This window comes from Trachinotus anak, unplaced genomic scaffold (genome assembly GCF_046630095.1).
Source record: "Trachinotus anak isolate AG129_WGS33_773 ecotype Australia unplaced genomic scaffold, CSIRO_AGI_Tana_v1 ptg000016l, whole genome shotgun sequence".
Taxonomy (NCBI): Eukaryota; Metazoa; Chordata; class Actinopteri; order Carangiformes; family Carangidae; genus Trachinotus; species Trachinotus anak.
The window spans coordinates 15477637-15498923 of NW_027273867.1; the positions used below are offsets into that span (position 1 = coordinate 15477637).

A 21287-nucleotide genomic window follows, 5' to 3' on the forward strand; every position below is an offset into this window, starting at 1 on the left:
GAGCTGCAAAAGCACATCTGGGGAAAACTCAAAGAGATAGAGAGGCAACAAAGAAAGACAGGGGGAAGAGAGAGTGAGGCTTGGCGGCAGAGAAGTGAAAGGAGCGAGGGAGAGAGTGCAGAGTGGAGTGTGGAGACTGATTGCCGCTGATCTTCACAATAAGCGGGGCCGACAAGCTGCGAGCGTGCCTCTGCTCCGACACTAATTGCCCATGAAAGGTGACCCGTGGTGAGGCGGAGGCGCTCAGCTCCGATCGTCCTCGCCGCGCGACGTCTGCCCTGATCTCACGCGACACCAGACAGCCGAGCCGTCACACCGGCCACCAGCCCCACCAGCTCAACAGCCGGAACCCATCCGGAGAGGGAGACAGACAGAGTGGGGTGAAAGAGACCGAGAGTGAGGGGGGATGGAGGATAGGGACTGAGAGGACTGAAAGAGTGAGGGGAAACAGAACCAGGACAGGGGACAGAAGAATAGACGAAGATGGAGAGTAAAAAAGAGGAGTAAGAGCAGGGTGGAGAAGAGAGTAAGAGGATCTGACAAGGGGGAAAACACTAGTGAGACAGAAAGGAGACACAGAAAATGCATGAGCCGTGGAGAAGGATATGTAATGTTTGTAAAGGATGACCTAAGAAAGTGAATGTTAAAGATGGGTGAAACTGATTGCACTGTAGTTCTGCTGCAACTCACTTATTTCGTATATTTCAAAGAAATGGTGCTGTGGAATCTGTGTGTGTGTGTGTCTGTGTGTGTGTGTGTGTGTGTCTATGTGTAAAAGACAAAAAAAGGAGAGAGAGTGAGTGAGGGGGCTGGTTAACTGCATAATCTACTCAAATCTTTCAATTTACACTCTAACAAATGTGATGCGGCTTTGTTAAGTTTTGAGTTATATTCTCCAAGGTTTCTTGCCAAAGATAAGGAACTATTGCAGCAACCAATTATTATTTTTTTATGCATTAATCTGCCAATCATTTTGTATGTTTTGTTTCTAAAATGTCCAACAATAGTGAAATTCCCTAGTGTAATTTCCTAGAGCTCAAGGTGACGTTTCCAAATGTCTCCCTTTCCCCGTAACAGTCCAAAACCCAAAGCTATTGAAATTACAATGATATAAAACACCAGAAAATCACATTTACATCTGAAAAGCTGGAACCAGAGAAATTCTAGTGTTTTTGCATGATGAATGACTTAAGCCATTACAATTGTCTAATCAATTAATTAGCTTGTAGTTTCAGCTCTATAAGGAACATTTGTTCAATATCTATTCGTATACATGAATTCAAGAATTCAACTGTGCCTCTTTTCTTGTTAGCACCTGAGATTTTCTGCTTACATCATTCAAACCTGAAAGGCCCTCATCAAGTCTTACATATAGCTCATCTATTTAATTTAATGGTCACAGACAACAATAAAAATCAAGTATTCGCCCACAGTAGAGGCACTTCTTATGTACTGTAAGAATAAGACAGTACAAAGTGAAGAAAGGACATGGTGGAGGAAAAAATACACATGAAACACACAACAATCACACTCATAAAACAAGAATTTAAGCAGGAAGAAAAAAGAAAGGGGGGCTGAAGCAAATGGCAAAAGATGAACAAGAAGCTGAAAGAGAGAAGGATGCACTGCTACTAGCCTCATGATTTCTGAGGCTCCGGAGAGTAAAAGCAGCAGTCAGGGTGGCGACAGGGCCGTAGACGTCCCGACAGTCACAAGAGGATAGAGAAGTGTGAAAAAACAACATAATGGTTACAGATGATCAGATGAAGAGGGTCTGGTGCCATGAGATATAAGAGGGAAGAAGAAGACTATACTGTGAGTACTGGGAGAATAAAATGGCTTGTCTGGAGTTTCGCCACAGATGACAGCTCTCCAATAAGTGGAGTGTGAAGCTGCAGACCCTCCTCCTACTTCAACACTCTTCTTGTTCTATCCAGGACACACAATCAAATGCTGCCCTGATTTCTGCTGCCATCGTTTGCTTTTCATTTACTGTTTCCTGCTCTTAATGCAGAATAATATTAGAAAAGCTGAACTGAGAGCAGTGGGAAAATGGTCCTAACTGAAAATAATTTTACAATTTAACTATTATGATTCCACTGAAACGCGCTCCTCTGCTCACTGAACGATACCGAACACTTCGTAAATGTGATGTATTGTAAACGACTTCCCGTAACATTTATCAACTAGTTGGAAACTTCCAGGAGCATTTTTATTATTGATTTTTCCTGCTTCTCCATGGTTTTAAGGGGTTATGAGAGGATAAAAAAGAGAGACAGGCCTGGATCTTTTTACACAGTGGAGCCAGACAGCTGGAGCCCACTGTGGGGGAAGGAGTGTGGGCAGGCTACAGACCATTTTCCCAGCACAGATACGGAGATATTGGAACGCAGTGGCCATTAATAACAACTCAGTTGTCATCTGCACAGTCATTGACCCCGAGACCGGTCAATATGTGAGGAGAGGGAGAAAAAGAGTGTGTGTCCCTAAATATATATATGTGTGTGTGTGTGTGTGTGTGTGTGTGTGTATAGTAGAATGAGCTAAATCTACTGCTGCTAAATCACATAAAAATATCAGACAATACATATAAAATGTGTATAAATGTGAAATACATTTATATTTTATTGTGACCATATATATTAAGTGAAGGAATCCAATGCTCGTGTGTGTGTGTGTGTGTGTGTGTGTGTGTGTGTGTGTGTGTGTGTGTAACAGGGGATTAATTCACTTTGCGGTTAGCACCACCCTTTGGTAGTACACAGTATTGTAAACTGCAACACTTGCATGTGTGGTTCATGTTAATTAACCTCCTTGCATGAAGGTTTTGTGAATTATGTATTCATCTTAAGCAGGGCACATGTGTTGGTAAAAACATGCCTTCATTCATATAATGATCTGTGGCAGTAGGTCAACTCTCTTTTCTCCACTGTAAACATCTAAAATAAGAATAATTCCTTACTGATGAGTTGGACTGAAAATACTATTCTGCGAATTGACAGGATTTAATTGTGTTCAACATTAAATCAGGCTGAGGGTATTAACATTCCTCAAGATAAGACTTGAGCAAAAAAACAAAAAAAAACATAGTATTTATAGAAAATTGTCAGGAGATGTTATACTTATGATGATATACATAATATCCCTGTACCCTCAAAGATCATAGATGGATATCAAGCAAAATGTTAGCAGTAAGGAAAATGGAAGAGACAAGTAAGACTGAGAATTGTCAGAGAGCATTAGCTGAGCGAATAAAGTGTAGTGACCAAAATAAGAGTGGTGGCAGAAAAAAAAAACACAGTTATCCCAGTTATCTTTTCACTTCGATAAATGTGCCTGTTGTATAACAGTAATCATCATATTTCATGCTGTCACTTTCTATCTAATTGCTCACCTTAGAAACATGCTTCCCTGCAACTAGCGCTACCCTACTGAGCACAGACATAGAAAAGACAGACACACACCAATTAAATAGACTGCAGTGCTAGTTTCAGTTACCTGCACCAGGAGCACCTGACAAGTTAATTCTTTGCAATCATGTCATTTCTCAAGCAACCAGCATTACAAGGCCCAAATGTGAATAATGGCAATGGTGTACATGACAAACAATGCTCAATTACAGTCATGGAAGCTATGAGGTGAACACTGAAGTTTTTACAAAGTGCTCAAAACAAGATGTTCAGCTGTTGTCAGTTCAAGACACTAAGTTACATCTGCAAGTTGTCCTCTTCTACTGCCAACTGTGAGGTGTCAGAGTAAAAGAGGGTTTGATTGCTTATATTGTAAGGCAGCTTTATTTCCAACCTCAGCTGAAACAGTGACGGGTTGGTAAAAGTGATGATCACTAGCAGTTAAAGTCCACTCACTCAGCAATATTGTTAACAAAATGATCTGTAATCATGTTTACAACACATGTCAAATGTTGACCACATCAGATAGATCCCATCCAGTCTTCTACCAAACCAAGCAGAAAACAAAACAAAACAAAACAAAAAAAACATAAGCTGAATCTAGCAATTAATTAACCAAAAATATTCATTTCTAAATGCATTATTTGGTGCTCTGTATGAAGGGATACCATGCTGGCAGTAAGTTGGAAAAAGCAGAGAACTTTTGTGTCCTTCACTTTGTGTAATAAAAATCTACCTTATCCAGTGCAAGAATGTTGTGGGCAGTATGTTGTGAAGAAATCACCTACTGTATGGCAGACTGGCTTGATAATGCCACATCACACTCCATCATGGCATTCATAAAAAACTAAACAAAAACAAAACTATTCCAGAAAAATAACTAACCACATTACAATAACTTGAGATAAACTGAACGCAAAATGTAGTTTGTAATATATATAGGTATCATCTTTGTAAAGTATCTTTGTAAGGCCACATTCTTTTCAATTAATATTGTTTTTCTACTCCAAGATTTTGGAACTTTTCAATGCAGTATGACTCCTAAGCATCAGTTTTATATGTTTTTTGAGGATTTGAAGGATTTGTTTATATGAATGCTTTTTTTTAATGCATCTGTGTTTAAAAATGAGTTGAGGATGTTCAAAAATATTTTTCCTCTGTGAATTACCATCTTCCAAAACACATATTTAGATGGGTAAATAAATTGATGACTGAAACTTTAAAAATTTGTTTACTTCCTCCATCTGAGAATTTATCCATCTGCAGTTTCGATGGAGCAGGTTTTAACCTGGGTGTCACACTTGAGAGACTAAACTCTGGCTGGAGATGAAAATCAAGGTTCCAAAGTTCTCCAGTTTGGCTACATATCCATGAGCCATCGAAGCGACTTTCTAATTAAGAATTTACCGCTCAGGCACTTTCACTGCTTTTTTAAGCAGTTGAAAAAGTTCCTAACTTCCCCCAGTCCTGTACACTTTGTAGTGCTGCAGCATCAACTCTCAAAGTCAAGGAGCTTTGCTAGTTTTCCCCTTGAGACCATCCCTGAGATTTCCCTTTGCACATTTCCGCAAGACTACTGAGAGTGGCGAGTGATAACGCGGTTTAAGATGCTAACACCTCGCCATTAACATGTGGCCAGTCGTAGCGCCCTCTCATCAGCGCCCCGAGGGTTTCTTCCTCTGAAATGCTCTTTTAGCAGCTCGCTGACAGGCGAGCGCTTGGCTTTCTAGTTAATTAAAGGGAAAAACATGGCCTTAACTGGTGCATGGTCGCACCCAGCCTGCATAATGGGACGTAATTAACTTCCCCTCATCGTTACTACACTTCAAAGGGCCGGTTTTGAGTCAGCCATGCAGATACACACACACAGAGACAGAGACACACACACACACACACACACACACACACACACACACACACACATATATAAGATGTGTATTTATTACTGCTGGTGTGCACAGATAGGCCCAGAGAAACAGATCCCTATAGCTCTCCTCTGGGAGTTACGTAGTGCCTGAACTGTCGGGTAGATCCTGGAAAAAGCTTGTTTCTTCCTGCTAACATGAGTGTTGATAACACTAACCTACACAAATTCTGTGTAATCTACAATACGAAAATCAGGGTCTACATGATTGAATGTTGGTGCGTTGCCTCCTCTCCCCTAATCTGCTCCTCTTCCATATAACATAAATCCTTCAAGGTGGACAGACTGTTGTAGAGGCGCTTCTTATTTCATCTTCATATAGTGCACCTCTGATGCGTTTGTGTGTTTTTGCTAAGTTTGATTGCTCACTGATGGAGACAAAACTTTAGGTATTAAAAAGGTCCTCTACTTCAGGCATGTCATGTGTGGCTTAGATCACTCAAAAAAAACAAAAAAAAAAAAAAACCCCAGTGAGTGATTACATTTCTTACACAATGTATTTGTTGTTGTATTGTAGTTGTATATACATGTTCTAAGAAACAGGCTTGCATATTAATATATAAAAGCAAATGGACTGCTTTCATTTTATTTTTTATTTGTCCCTTTTAGACTTCTTCCATACCCACCACATGTATACACTTATAATAAAGATAGTGTAGACTGACTACATTGACTAGATACACAAACACACACCACCCCAAACCGCCTTCCTTGCCTCAGTCCAACACTACAGGGAGAAAAAAAGCCTGAATGCTGACATCTGCCACATGCATTTGGCTGCCGCCAACATCGAGGTGAGTCCAGTATTTCGGAGAGACTTTTTTCCCCCTCCTCAACCAAACCAAGTTACCGTGAATTTCCCAGCTGTGAATGAACAAGCGAGCGACAAGGCTCGGCCAAATCGGACTGATGGCTGGGCTCTGTTTGCCTTTTGCTGTTATTTATTCATGTGTTTATTCTTCCTGTCGTTATCCCCTCTGATCCATCCTTTCCTACCCCTCCCCCAGGTGCCAATGAGGAAACAATGTCGTGTTACATCAGGTGTGATATGTACCCACTCCAAGCCCTGTGAGTGTAGAGGACAATTGTGCAATTTTCTACCGCAGAACCAATCTTAACAGGAGTTTCACATTTTTACATAGAACCAGCAAAGCCTGTCTTTAAATTTATAGCCTGATGAGGCCATAAAAATACTTGTTAGTGTGAGAATCATAACATTATAATAGTGTAGTTCAACATTTTTGGAGCCTGTCTCATAGTCCAGTTGAACATTTAATGTTTCCTCTGACCTAATCCAAGTATTTTTGTGTCTGACATACATAGTAGAGGGTGAAATATGCTTGGTGGCTGCTGGTGGTGATGATGGTGCCCTGAACAGGGTCAGTGGTTGATGGTCAAACAGTTACTGGCAGTGGGCGTCCAACACAAGCACTTGTGACAACACTGACTGGCCATCATTGGTCAACAGCGGTGGACACCCCTCTTACGCTTGTATTATCTTGTGTAAATTCAGTGAACCACACACACACACACACACACACACACACACACACACACACACACACACGCACACACGCACGCACACACACACGGTCACCCCCCCTTATGGTGAACAGTTGCCATGTCGTTGGTTGTCCCTGGATGAGCTCCACGGTTACCCTGAATTTACATGTGTGCTAATTAGACTGGAAGAAATGATTGGCTGCTCACAACATCGCAGTAAAGAGGGCCCCAATTCATACACAAATACACACACTTCCATGGACACACATACACATATGGGCATCCACATACACAAAGCCCTGGTGGACAGTAATGCATTAGGGCGCGCCCCATCACACCGTGTCAAGAGACACACCTCGGCTGAGTTTGGGTTCTGTCACAAGTGATTTACTCGGCGTCAGACAACCTCACACCCCTCCCCTCTGAGTGTACAAATCTATCTCGCTCCAAGTCCTGTGTATGTGTGTGTGTGCGTGTATGTGCTGCTGTATTTTCTCCATACTGGGAATCTAAGCCAACAACATATGCTGTGTTGTCATGTATATTTTCTAAGTTGTTCTTGTGAATGTGCACCAGTGAAGTACCTATGTAAATGATGTATGTTTTATATGTGTGCATGTGTGTGCGTGTGTCAGGGTGGTTAGCACTGAAACCCCCACAGAGCTTCTCCATAATAGTCCTAAATCAGCCCTGTAATAATAACATCTCACCCTGTGTTATTCCTGCTGCAATCCTATGTGCTCAGGCCCCCAACTTCTGCCAAATAGCCCCTTTTGATGTCTCCACTGCTGGCAGCACACAGTGGGCTCTTTACCCTCAGCTTCACACAGTCATGCAGTGTGAGGAAAAAGTGAGACTGAGCATATGGAGAGAGAGAGAGAGAAGATGATGTCCACACAGCCATACGGTGTATCAAATATACAGAGCCATTCCCATTTCCTCTGAAGGGGGTTCTCTCTTTGCCATTCTGAACATGTCTTTTAACTTTTTATCATCACAGCATCCAGAGGGGATATTTGATGAGATAAATGCAATCTGCTTTAGTGTTACATTCACAGAGATTTTACAAAGTTGAGTCTTTTTGTCGTATTTAGTTTTTTTTTTTTCCACCGCCAATTTGAATGTCATTGAGCAGTGTTTTTCAGCTGGTGAGCTGAGACCCTAAAAGTGGGTCATGAGATGTTCTGCCAGAGCCATACTTAGAAGAATGTTATTCAATGGACCGTCATTTCATAGACAAGGTCAAATTGGATTACTCAGTGTAGAACCCCTATGTTCATAACTATTAGTTTCACACCAGCGCAGAACACTGTCTGCCTCTATCCAGCTGCAGCTTTATAATCCAAAAACGTTACACAAGGTCAGTTGTTCAGAAGTACCGTCTGTGTGTGTGTGTGTATTAATATGCATGTGTATGTGTGAAACAGAGACACACATGTAGTAACAAGAGGAACTCCATGCTACAGCACGATTAAAATATTGCTGAGACACCACTACTTGATTCAGTCAGACAAGAAGGAAATACTCCTCCAGCACTACGTCAAACCTTTTGCTCTGTTCCTTCCTCTCTGTCTTTTTGCCACACATTCATTTTTTTCCCCCATTTTACTCATTTTCTTGTCTCTTTTTTTCACACAGGAAGATGGGCAATACACCAATTATTTGTGTCCTAGTCCTCTGGAAAAGAGCAAGTTCACACTCAAAATCCTGTAAAATAATTTGATTATTTATGCATGCGTTAAAACATGGACACATCCACAGTAATTACAGTTTATGTACATTTCATGCATTGCAAATTCCAAACCATCTGTTTGTGCGTCATAATAAGTTGTTTGACTTACTATAATTAAAACTTTCTGTTAGCCATCTTCAGCTTCGCTCAGACAGAACTAGAATCATTGGTACAAGATGTTAACACTAACACAACATGTTTGCTGGGTCTGTTTCATCAAGTTGCAGGAATTGCCTGATTAAGCAGTGATTATCTTAGAGCTTTATTTCACTGCGGTGTGATGCCTAAATGTTAGAAAATATAGAGATGGGGAACATTTATAGCTCAGTCTGGTCTAGTCAATTTAAAAAAAACTAGTGGGCAACATTTCTGATTATCAGTTGTGTTTAAGTCATTTATCAGGCCACAACTGATAAACCAGGCTTCTCAAATGTGAAAATTTGCAGTTTTTCTGTGAATCAGTTGGACAAAACAAGCAATCTAAGGACATCATTTTGAGATCTGAGAAAGTGCGATAGACATTTTTCACTATATTCTGACATGTTATAGTAAAAACTATTTAATGTTTAATCAAAAAAAAAGATATATTAACAAATTATGAAAACAGTTGTTAGTTGCAGCCCTAAGATGATGAACAAAAGAAACGTTGAACACAAAATACTATAAAGACAGGATCAACACAAGCTTCACCAACTGCTTTACAGAGCGCCCCATAAATATGAATATTAAAAACATTCACACTGAGAGCACACAGCTTTGTACACTCAACTTTGCAAATATTTTGTAATCTTATTGCTAGTATCCCTCCTTTTGGGAGATACTTGTGGAAACACAGACTATTCAGTGTTTTTTGTGTCCATTTCAAACACACAAACACACATAAATAAAAAAGAAACAATAAAAATTTGTAACAGCATAATAATAATGCTTTCAAACGAATCAAAGCTTAGAGGAAGTGCATGAGAGTGTGTGTGAGAGCATGTGAAAGAGAAGAACACTAACAATAATACATTTCAAAATGGAACAAAAACTGTTTTCAATTTTGCACCCCACCCCAACCCACCCCCCCAAACCTTCTGAGGTATCTATCATCCCGCCAGAAAAAAAGGAAATCATCCAATTTAGCAAAAGAGGGACGAGCGAGAGAAAAATTTGAAGCCCCAATTACAAGTAATTACCACTTTTCACTCTCAACATGGTGAAATGATTTGATGTCTTTCAGAGGGTAGTCTGGTTTAGCTCAACACAGACATCTCCTTCTGCCTTGTGTTAGTCTTTGGCGGTGGTTAATATGATCATATGGTGGAGATAAAAGACAGGGCGGTTAAAAATGATGGCGCTGGAGCCGGATCTGCTGGCTATAAATCACACAAGGTGGTATTGAGACGTAGCAAAGGTACGTGCCACGACAGCCTTTTGCTGCGACCAAGACTAGGAATGATAAAATAAATATCTCTCTGAGGCATTCACAGGGTGGGGCGTTGTGTGCAAGGTGTCTGCGTGTGACTGTTTTAGTTGTGTTGTGTCTGTGAAAACAAGTGAAAAGACATCCATCAGCCATCCACTTTCTTCCACTCACACACCAGCTGAGATTAGACTGCAACTCTGGGAAATGAAAGACCAAATGCAAGTGATTAAATGTGAGATATGTCTGTTTTCCTGTGGCTTCCATTTCACATTTCTGTGGTTAGTAACACATATCATTACTACTAATGAGTGCAATCATCCAGTGCGGTGTCAGGCAGAAATGGCCTATATTAACATTGTCTTTAGAGCAACAGCATTTCATGACATTTTGACAATCAAACATTACCTCATACACAACTGCTATTTCCAAACTGCAGTAAAGCTGTCCTCCTGCAATCACTTGTGATTAGTAGCAATTAAAGTTCTCACATATGAACAATAATAAACAGAACAAAAGCTATCACTTGACCGCCAGACAATGAATCGCCAAAAATTCTTTTAATTGATTTTTTTTTTGATAAAGCATTTCTGCTTCATCAAACAGAAGTGCCATAAAGTTGCTCATTCAAGCTTTTCAAATGTGAGAATCTGCTGCTTTTCTGTTTCCGTAAGTGCAACTCTTTGTGTTTTAGATTGCTGCTCAGACTGAACAAATAACCTAAGATGCCTCCTTGAGTTCTGGGAAACAGTGAAGGGCATAACTCAAAGTTTACTGATATTTTACAGAATTATCAGTTTATCAAATCAGTGAAATAATAAAACTAATCTGTATCTATAGTCCTAGCATATATAGGGATGCAACTAACAATTATTTCCATTGCCAATTAATAATTGAAATTAATAGTTGAAATTAATAATTTGGTCTGCAAAATATATTTTTTAAAAAGTCCATCCTACAGCCAAAGCAACATCTACAAACAACTAATTTATCATCACACTGTAGAAGCTGAAACCAAGAGAATGCTAATACTAGAAATTGTAATTGTTACACCTCTAACAGATACAGCAATAAAGACAAGTAAAGTGACCAGTGTCTGTCTGTGTATATTGGGAAAACCACAGAGCAAACAAACAGACAAAAGACAGTTTTTCAGCTGTGGAGAGACTACCAGATGAAAAACAAACTTATGTTGAGGGTGATGTGACCCCTCTTACACCTTAAATGATAACAAAAGCGCCTGGAGACAAGCAGACACCGTCTGTCTATCACAGAAAGGCTTCTCCTCTTAGGCAACTGCAACACACACACACACACACACACACACACACACACACACACACACACACACACAAAAGATACAGGCAAGGCATCCACACACAGATGCCCACACTCAAACCAACACCTCATGCTCACTGTCAGTGTTGCATCTCAACATAGGCACAAGACAAATACAGTTCCAATCCACCTGGTCGTTTGATGGCTCACACACTCACACATGACAATGTATTGATTTTTATTTTTTCCCTCCCCCTCTCTGCTGGTCTGCTGGGTGCGTAGATGGAGCAGTGTGGAGAAATCCATTAAGCCGACACTTCTCGTTTCCATTGACTGACAGGCCTTGACGGGCTTGGGCTTTTGGCCCACCCACTTGACTGGCAGCTCGACAGTTAAACAAGCCCTCCAGTTGCTATAATAGTTTAAAACACTTTCAATTACCCGAGTCAAACAAATCCTGCAGACGAGCGCTCGGGTGCTTCTCTACGAGCAATCCCACACCCCAGCGGGTCCTTCTCCGCCTATCGTTTGGTTTATCTGGAGATCCCCCACACTACAATGAAGGGGAAGAGTTTTTCAGGACAAAGAAAGCATGAAGTCCGCGAGGGAAATTGGAGGGTACAAACTGCAGGGTGCTGAGAAGAGGGAGATGATTTGATGGTTTTCTCATGTTGTTTCAAACCTCTCCACTGCCCGTCTGTGTTACTGCATCATCCTCCTTCCTCAAAGTTCTTCTATGTGTTTGTGAGTGCAAGATTTATAACAAACTCATTAAACATGAAATAAATCAGTTTTTACCAACCTCCCAACTTCTACTGTGAAAAGCACACAATAACCGGGGGTGGGCAATTTCCACAAATCAATGAAATCTCACATTAATAAGCCAGACTCATAAATCACTTGTTAACAAGCACTTCACAGCAGCTTCATCAGTTGAGACGCAGGTTTAAACACTCCTGCACACTGTGAGACCTTAATTGCCAGTAAAAACATGAAAATGGCAAATGGCAGATTTTTTGCATAAGATTACATACAATTATTATCAAAAGCAGATACTTTTTGGGGCAGCCTGGTAGTCGAGTGGTTAGGGCGCGTACCATGTTGAGTGTAAGACGCTCTTGGCAGGCAGTCGCTGGTTCGACTCCCGACCGGTCTGACTCTTTCCTGCATGTCATTCCCCTCTCTCTACCCCCTTTCCTGTCAGTCTCCACTTGTCTATAATAAAGGCATAAAAAGCCCCAAAAAAAATTTAAAAAAAAAAAGCAGGTACTTTTTAAAAATCTAATGTTATATTTGATGTTGGATGACTGAAACACATCAACGCTGAGGAGCTCTTATCATTTGGGGTTACCCTTCAAGTCATAAAAAAGCACATTTGTATTCGTTAATTGTATTATGCCTACATTATATTACTTTGTCTTGACTTGAATTGGTCCTACTGCATAACTGAATAAATTACAGGCAGCCTTACCACTTAAAAAAAAATCATTTCTGAGTCTAATATGTTACTTCATGTGAAGTATGGATATGGATTTTTATTTTGTGTCTTTGTCTAAAATGTCTTAATTATTGATGTTAGTATGAGAATTTGTCTGTAACTGTGATGTAAGAGGAGAATGGTGCCCACCACTTGCAATCCACTACAATTCAACCAAATCCTCATATTAAAAAGAGAAAAAAAGGGAAAAATGTGCCAAGGCCTCAGAATAATTTAGTTGTATATTTTTGACCACTGATCCAAAATTCTAATCATGCATATGCGGACTTTGTATTCTTATTGGTTCATTTTCTGCCATTTGATATGGCCTGAGAGCCTTGGCAGCACACATATTCTGGAGGTTCGTTTATGCATAATTATCTGGCATCACCAGCATTACCTAGGGCTCTTGCTGCAGTAATAATCTCCTTGTTGCCCCAGAAACACAAGACACACAACGGCAAAACAGTGAAGTCATTCCCTCTTTGTCCTTGAGTCGCTGGGAGTCGTGGAGTCGAGAGGGTGTGAGGTGTGTAGAGCACGGTAAGAGAAAAATACATTTTAAGATGATGAGAGTATTCTCCACTATTTTGTTAGAGGATGTTGATACATATTCAAATGTGTGATTTCCTTTAAGTAGACCTATAGTAGAAGGGCTAAGCAATAAGTTATCATAAATTATTTTTGAGATTAGAATATATCAAGGGTTTATTAAAAGAGGGTCTGTACAATAATTTGCTGTTGTTGTTGCTATGTGAGCCAGTTAGAAAGAGCCAAAAAAAAAAAAACTATAAAAAGGACCTAATTTTAAAATATATTGTGGACAGAACAAAAACATCTAAAACTAAATACTAAGAAACAATACTGATTTACAATATATATCACAGACACATTCACACAGGTGGTAGACAGTGCTGTTTCATGGGATTTTTCACACATGCTGGATTTCAGAAGTTTTCAGTGTTATGGAGCATAACATGTCATGGAAAATGTCATGGAGCTTGCACTTGAACTGCACTGCAAATAACAATTTTAAGTCAAAATAAAGTGATTCATTGACATATTTTGACTAAATCTGTTTAATTGCCATATGTAAAAACAAAAATCTTAAAATCTACAGTTTGACTTCATTGTGTTGACTTTTGTATATTAATGTTAAAAACTCAAACAGTGAATATGTTGTTGGTACATTCAGCATGTGGTTGCAGCATTTCCTGTTTGAGTCTGGTAAGAAACCCTTTTTGCAATTTGGCTAAAAACTGCAATAATGAAAAAAAAAAAGAGAAAAAAAGGAAAAAGCTTGGGCGAAATTCAAGTCTCCTTGTGTCTTGTTGACTTTTACAACAGAGTTCAGCTTAACAATGGATCACATCACCTCTAGACGTTCTTACTTAACTATTTTAGGGTGTATCCATATGATAGTAAGATGGGAAGAACAATACATTCAGAAAACAAAATCAGCGCAACACCACTAGTCTGTAAAATTCCTGTAGAGTTGAACAACCAGGAAAAACTGCCAGTGCTGAACTTTTTGATGTCATCAGCAATAAAGTATTTTGATTTACAATTTTCTTTTTTTCTTGTTCTACTGATTTGCTGATTGTTCATTTTGTCCTGTAGACAGCACTTCTACCTGGCAAGTGCAAAATGGGCAAAAAAAAAAAAAAAAAAGAATGGCTTTGTGCACAGTTTAGGCTAGACAGTAAGTTACAAAATAATATTATAGCCTTTTCCCTTTTCATTTTGTTTTAATGCTAACTAATTAATGCTTGCCGGCAAGCTGTGTCTACTTGCTGAAATGACACAACATTATGACAGGCAGTACCAAGCAGCTAGTACACGACATATGTGTTCAAACACTGTAACTGTGGGAGACTATCCTCACAGACCATAAATGTCACTCTGCTGATTGTGGTCTGGTAAAACTTAACAGGCATTTCCTTGCATTAGAGGTGTTAATGGGGGTAAACCAAAAATACTTTACAGATGATTGGATCAGCTTCTGAACCAACTACAAATTATAATACATGATCTTTTTCAGGGAGACATCAACATGAACCCCTTCTGAACATGACTAGATGAAAAATACACCACTCACTGGGATGTTCTTGAGCTTTACTACAGGTTTCCATACTGGAAAAACACAGCAGCTTTACTGGAAATACAAAAAAGGACTATCCTACAAATTCACTTTCACTTCATGGTGATAAAAATCCATGCACTCAATCAACCATAAATTATTAGAGTTTAAAGTACCTAGTTCAAGCTTTCACAACATTTAGGAGATAAGAATCACCACAAATTCATAAGTAAGCAGAAAATGTCATCAAAAACCACTCCCACTGTTTACCTATTGGTCTATAAGCTGTTACACTCAATAAATTCTTAATTGATCTTTTAGACTAATATAAACTGCACCAGTGAGGTTTAGAGTAGCTTTGTGAGGTTTGCATGTGGTCACTGTAGAACCAGTCAAAGCCTCCTGCACCTCCCACAGTCAGTCACAATAGAGCAACTCTTCATCCAAGTTGCTTGCATTTGTGAATCATCTGTTATTTTCTGCAATTCAACAGCTCTAAGACAATAGAGCTGATTTCCAAAGTAAGCGGCCAATGAGAAGGCTACTTTTCTTGAAGAGGCTTGTGTCTTTACATGTGTTTTATAACAGAAAGACTGCATTTCTTGACTCATGAATAAACAACAAAGGAAACCAATTGTCAACACAACAGTAACTATGACACAGTGTGGTCTTCTTGCACAAAGTAGCTTGACATTATAGCTGTGTGCCTGCAGCGTTAATTGAAGTTAAAGTTTTAACTGATATGGGAAATTGTTTCTGTAATACACAGTAATGTTAAAGCCTTTGAATGAACATGTGGCTGCATACAACACAAATGTCTGCCAAGGTTGAAATGTAAATTTGGTCACACAAGTAATAACAATAATAATAAAGTTTTAATTGACACTAGTATTTATTTATTTGGTGGTATTTGTCCATTTACAAGTGGATGATTAATTTTAGTTTCTAGTTTTGAAAAAATCCAGGTTCTGTATTCTAGTAAACTACATGAACAAGTGCACAGAAAAAGTTAAACTCTCAAAATTCTGTAGTCACACTCTTAAATTTGACTGTAAATTTGAAACGCAGAAATTTTCACAAACACATTCCAATACCTTCTGTGTGTGTTTTTGTCTAGTTTAGAGTTGTATCATTATTATTAAAAAAGCCAGAGTCATTGTAAGTGAACAGGGACTTGAACAGGGAATGAGGAACAACTGTGGTGACGAATTCTCTCAATCACTCTCCTCTTCACTGACGCTTCCTGTCCAGGTCAATACAAGCAGGCGCCACAGTAAAAACAGCCCAGGACACACCATGTAAAGCGACTCTACAATCCTCCATCTCCCACCCACCTTGGACACTACTTGCCCATAACAACAACCATTGATTTTTTTTCCCTGATGAGGATCTAGCCGGCATTTAATCTAACACTGTAGCCCCTTGCTCTCGGACATGACTGAGCATTCCATGCTAATCGATTGGTCACAGTAACCAGGTTGAGCACTTAACTTTACCTCTGTCCATGACGTGCAACTTTGGCCAAGGATATGTTAAATATCTTTCTGTCCGTCACAACTGGGAAGAACAGTCCATATAAAAAGACCATTTAGTTAAGCATCACACAATATAAGTTCCTCATATCCTTGATTTTTTTTTCATCTCAAGGGCAAAGAAGATCAGGATTATATTATTGTCAAAGCCTCTAAGCCAGATGATAATTTACATTTAGTCACAGCACTTCAAGGCACTGTACATGTTTGACTAAATACACCATCAAGTCTCTTGAGTAGCCCATTGTTTACAGAGATTTGACTTGACCAATGATGCTGCGATCAAAACACGGGTGGGTGTCTACCCATAATCCCTCTCTTTGTCTACTACAAACCCCTCTTTAGGCAAGGACACTGGTTTTTAAATACTGCCATATGCAAATTGTTGCATGCAATTTGCATTTTTAAATATTTCAAGCCCTCGGATTCACTGGATTCTCCGGGCACACTGATCACAGATTTATGCACCTCTGTCAATCATATTTCAACATTTGTATGCTTTTAACAGTGACTCAGTAATGCATACAGATTTAATTATGCCCCGAGTGAAATTATTCCCACCTGGAGAAAATATATGTGTTTATATAACTGCTTTTGTGCCATTCTCAGCTATAGAGCTCTATTTACACCTTTCTCACTGGCATGAACACTATCTCTGTGGTCAGCTTCAATTAGAATAGATTAACCCTTCTTATTACTCATTATGAAGCACCTCACATTCAAATTAAGATTGGTTTTAGGAATGGTGCAGTTTTTCTATTCTGCTGCACAATTATCTCTTAATCTTATACAACGGAAACATCACCTGAGCTGGGAGCATGATGAGGCACAGAATGAAAATGAAACAGAGGAAAGATGAATACATAAATAAATAGGATATGTATGTATGTATGCCACACAGACATGGATTATTAAAACCATATGAAATGCACAAAGTCCATGGTCTCTTTTCCCATTTGTTCACTAGGATTCTAGTAACAACCGTATAGTATAAAAACATAAAACACCACACAAACATTTTATCTAGGTCTCATCACACACAGAATCTCTATCACCACATAAATAAATAACCAACATATAGACTGTATCCCTATTGTACATCAAACAAAGCCAAGATTATATGTGACAAGGCTAGCAATTAGCAATTTCTCTCACTCTGAATTCAAACCATAAAAAAGATGATCAAGGCTGGTTGATATCCACAGACTATGCATAATTTATGTGGCTGGTACAAAATACCGTTCTGTTGCAGTTCTGTTCATTCACTCGACTAATTCATTGAAATAAAGCGTCCCAAAGGGGTATCCATGTAATCAAGCCTAATCCCAGATTGATTTGAGAGCAGTCAAAGACAGAAAGCTGAAGAAATCTAGGAAAGCTCTCTGTCACAGGAGGAAGACTGCAGAAATCTTGGTGATCGAAAAAAAAACAAAAAAACTCCAGTTTCAAATTAGAGGATAATAAAATAGCTCTGGATCAAAATTTGATGGTTTACAAAAGAAAAAAAAGTGATAATTGTTTAGACTGCACTGCCATGAAATGCTGAGTTTCAAAACTTCAAAGTAATTTAGCCAAAAAATATTGAAGTATTGCTCAGTTTCTAATTTTTTTGACATCCCAAACAAATTACCTAATTTTCCTGAAGGTTCTCAGGACATTTGCTGCTTGTGCTAACCTTATGCTGTTCATATCAGCAATACACACTGTTTCATAGGAGTAAGAGTGTGTGTTTGTGCTGGCAGGGCATGTATACGTGTATTTATTTATTCTGATACTGTCTGAAGCTGTACACTGTCTCAAAGCACAAAGAGGGAAGCTGAGATTCCTGGATGCTGCAAGAGAAAACACAGGAACAGTAGGGAAAGAAAGCACAGAGGCACTTTCAGTGATTACAAGAGAGAGATGAGAGACAATGCAAGCAGTGAGAGAAGACAAACAAGTTTTACTGTCATACTGTATATTTTATGTTTCATATACTAGACATGCACCCTGTATTTCACAGCCAAAGAGATGGGAAGAAGGAATCTTAAGATATGGACCAAGATGTATTTCTTCTACTAATCTTATCTAGAGTACTGCCTTTGCTTGGATAAATTTTCTTTTACAAAAAAAATTCTAAAACCAGAACAAAAACAGCTATGTCCTAAACCGGATATTATCCACATCCTGTGAATCTACGATGTTAACCTGATTCCAAACCACCTTATCGCTGCATAATTGTAACAGTGGGTACAAATGATGGTTTTTGTCTTGCTCTTTGTTGCAGTTACCCTCTCGACACGCTTTCCCCTCTACACTCACATGGCTACACAAGGGCTTCATACACGAAAGGACTTCTCGAGGAGCTTCACTGCATCATTATCTTTTCCCATGGACCCTGCAGCCTCAGTTTGTCCCAGTTTGACTAACACAGAGCGGGCTGAATGTTCTCCTTTGTCCCCTCACTGTCACGACCAAAGAGAGGGCAAAAAAGGATTGAAGCAAGCTGATACTGAATTAAAAAGGAAATACTAAACAGCTCAACTGTATCACTTCCTCTGTGCCTATTCTATTTTAATCATTCACACTAGCAAAAAATTCTTAGAAAAGAGATTAATTAAAATAACCTGTTATCTTATCCCTCACAATGACCACCTAGTAAGAAATATGAAGGCTAATTTTTAGCATAATTTACATAAAACACATGCACTAAAGTTCTGCAACACCTATCTGTGGTGTGTTAAGCTTTTGTATCGTGGTAGAAGAATCTGTAACTCAAGTATCAAAGGATGTTGAGCTCCATCTACTGACGATATATCGGCAATGAAAATCTAATGCATATGCACACATCTGGATGTCACCTACTTCATTATAGGATCAGTTGTTTTACTACCCCTACTCTGTCGAAAGCACGAAAGTTTTCATAATAAAATGAAAGTTTCACTAAAACTGAATTGTCTGTGAATGGCTATAGCATCCCTCTCTCCTTTCATTTCATTAACAAAACATGTTTACACAACTATCGCCCTTTTCTTCAATATCTATAATTTACATTTTGGTGAATTACTTTTATTCTAAAGAAATCCCTATAAAAACCTGCATATCACAAATTCTTTAGTCTTTTCCCCAGCATCTACAATAATTCAGGTTTAATGAGACTGTTTGTATGTGAATTCATTCAGTCATTTGTTAATCATTATTTGGACATGCTGAGAAAAACTACATATGTATTGATTTGGGTGATGACTGCTGAATTATTTCCACTGACATCCAAAACACACCATTAAACTATGGGTTCATGAACATCAGTCCTTTTAGTTTAGACCTGCATGATGCCAACACTGGCAAAGCAGTAAAAAAAATAAATAAATAAAAAAATAAAAAGTCTGCTGGCACCATCTACTGGTCTACCATAGTAAATGCAAAAACAAGGAGTTGGGATAACAGTTGAGGGCACAGCTACCACACTGTTGAGATTATAGGCACTAAAATGCATCCAAGTCATCACTGACCTAAATCTAAAACATGAGAGCTACAGCAATGAAATCTTAACCTTATTCTGATCGAACAGTTTTAAACTGCACCATGCATTTCTGTTACAAAGACACTGACATATTTCTGGCTATATAAGTCAGATGCTCTTTTGTAAGCAGGTATGCACACACTGTACTCCAAACACCATGCGTTGGCAGCATACTGTTGAGGCTGCTAGTACTGGCAGAGGAGTGTTCAAAGCTCAAAGACAGTTTCACAGGTCAGCTGACTCCATCTACTGATCACATGAAAAGAAAATTAAAGGGAATTGCACACATCAAACACTGAAAATATTACGAAAAAGTCTTGTTGCTGTCAGCTGTGCGGTTTTTTTAATTCACTTTCTTCAAAGAAGTTTCTACTCATCTTGATTTTAAAAACTCATTTACACATATTTGGAGCACAGACAACAGAAAATAGGCCAGGTTGCTCCAGTTGGACAGAGAAATGAAGACTGCTGATCTTCCGGCACAACCAGAACACCCATTAGTTTCTGAATCCAAATAAAGCACACACACACACACACACACACACACACACACACACACACACACACACACACACACAGTAACATGGTGAAATTCCAGCTCATGGTTTCTACAAATGGATTTGTTTTTTTCATTTAATTCCTACTGGTGTTGCCTTCAGTGAAAAATAGCTTTTGAAAAATGATTCACTTCATTTTCCAACAGTATCTCAAATCCACTAAACATAAGGTATCGTGCTGTCAACACAGGGAAACTCATCAAAGATCAGCCGACATTATACCACGTGTGAATTACAGAGGTCAGGTTGCACCATCTAGTGGCCACATGATGGAAATAAATTCAAAGGTATAGGATGACAGCAAATTGTAAACCTCACATTTCAACAACTGGTCAACTGTCAAGTATGTCTATTATTACTGCACTAATATCATTACTGAAATATTACTATATTATTGTGCTAATATCACTGAAAACACACACTGTAGGTCCTACAACCCAGCTCAGTGTTAGACCAATGAGAACATCAGACAAACAAGAACGATCAGGAAGATTCAACAACATCTTGTAACCTGACAATAATTCTAAAGATGTTTCTCTGTCATAGTGCTAATTGCTGAAGACTAGAGAGGAAGAATCAATGAAAATAAATGACTGCAAAAAGCGTACAAAAAATACAAGAGTATTGTAGTACAAATTAAGGCACTGTTTAAAAAAAAAAAAACAAAAAACTCAATTGCCAATATATCCAACCAACTCCAACAGAGTAAACACAACAGTGAGATATAACACACCCTGTGCAGCGTTACAATCACTCTCAGTAGTATTCCTCAAAGACGTGTACCTGTACAGCCCAACGCCCTGACCCTGACATCATGGGCAAATTCTACATGACTACATGATGCTTCCATGGTCAACATATAACTATCTCAGTTGATGGTCAGGTTA

The 21287-nt window shown here is 38.9% G+C and overlaps 1 protein-coding gene across 2 annotated transcripts in view; it reads right to left on the bottom strand.

Annotated features, from left to right (window-relative positions):
• Window positions 1–21287, bottom strand: part of tshz1 (teashirt zinc finger homeobox 1) — a 164283-nt gene that overhangs the window by 142049 nt on the left and 947 nt on the right. The window lies entirely within an intron of this gene.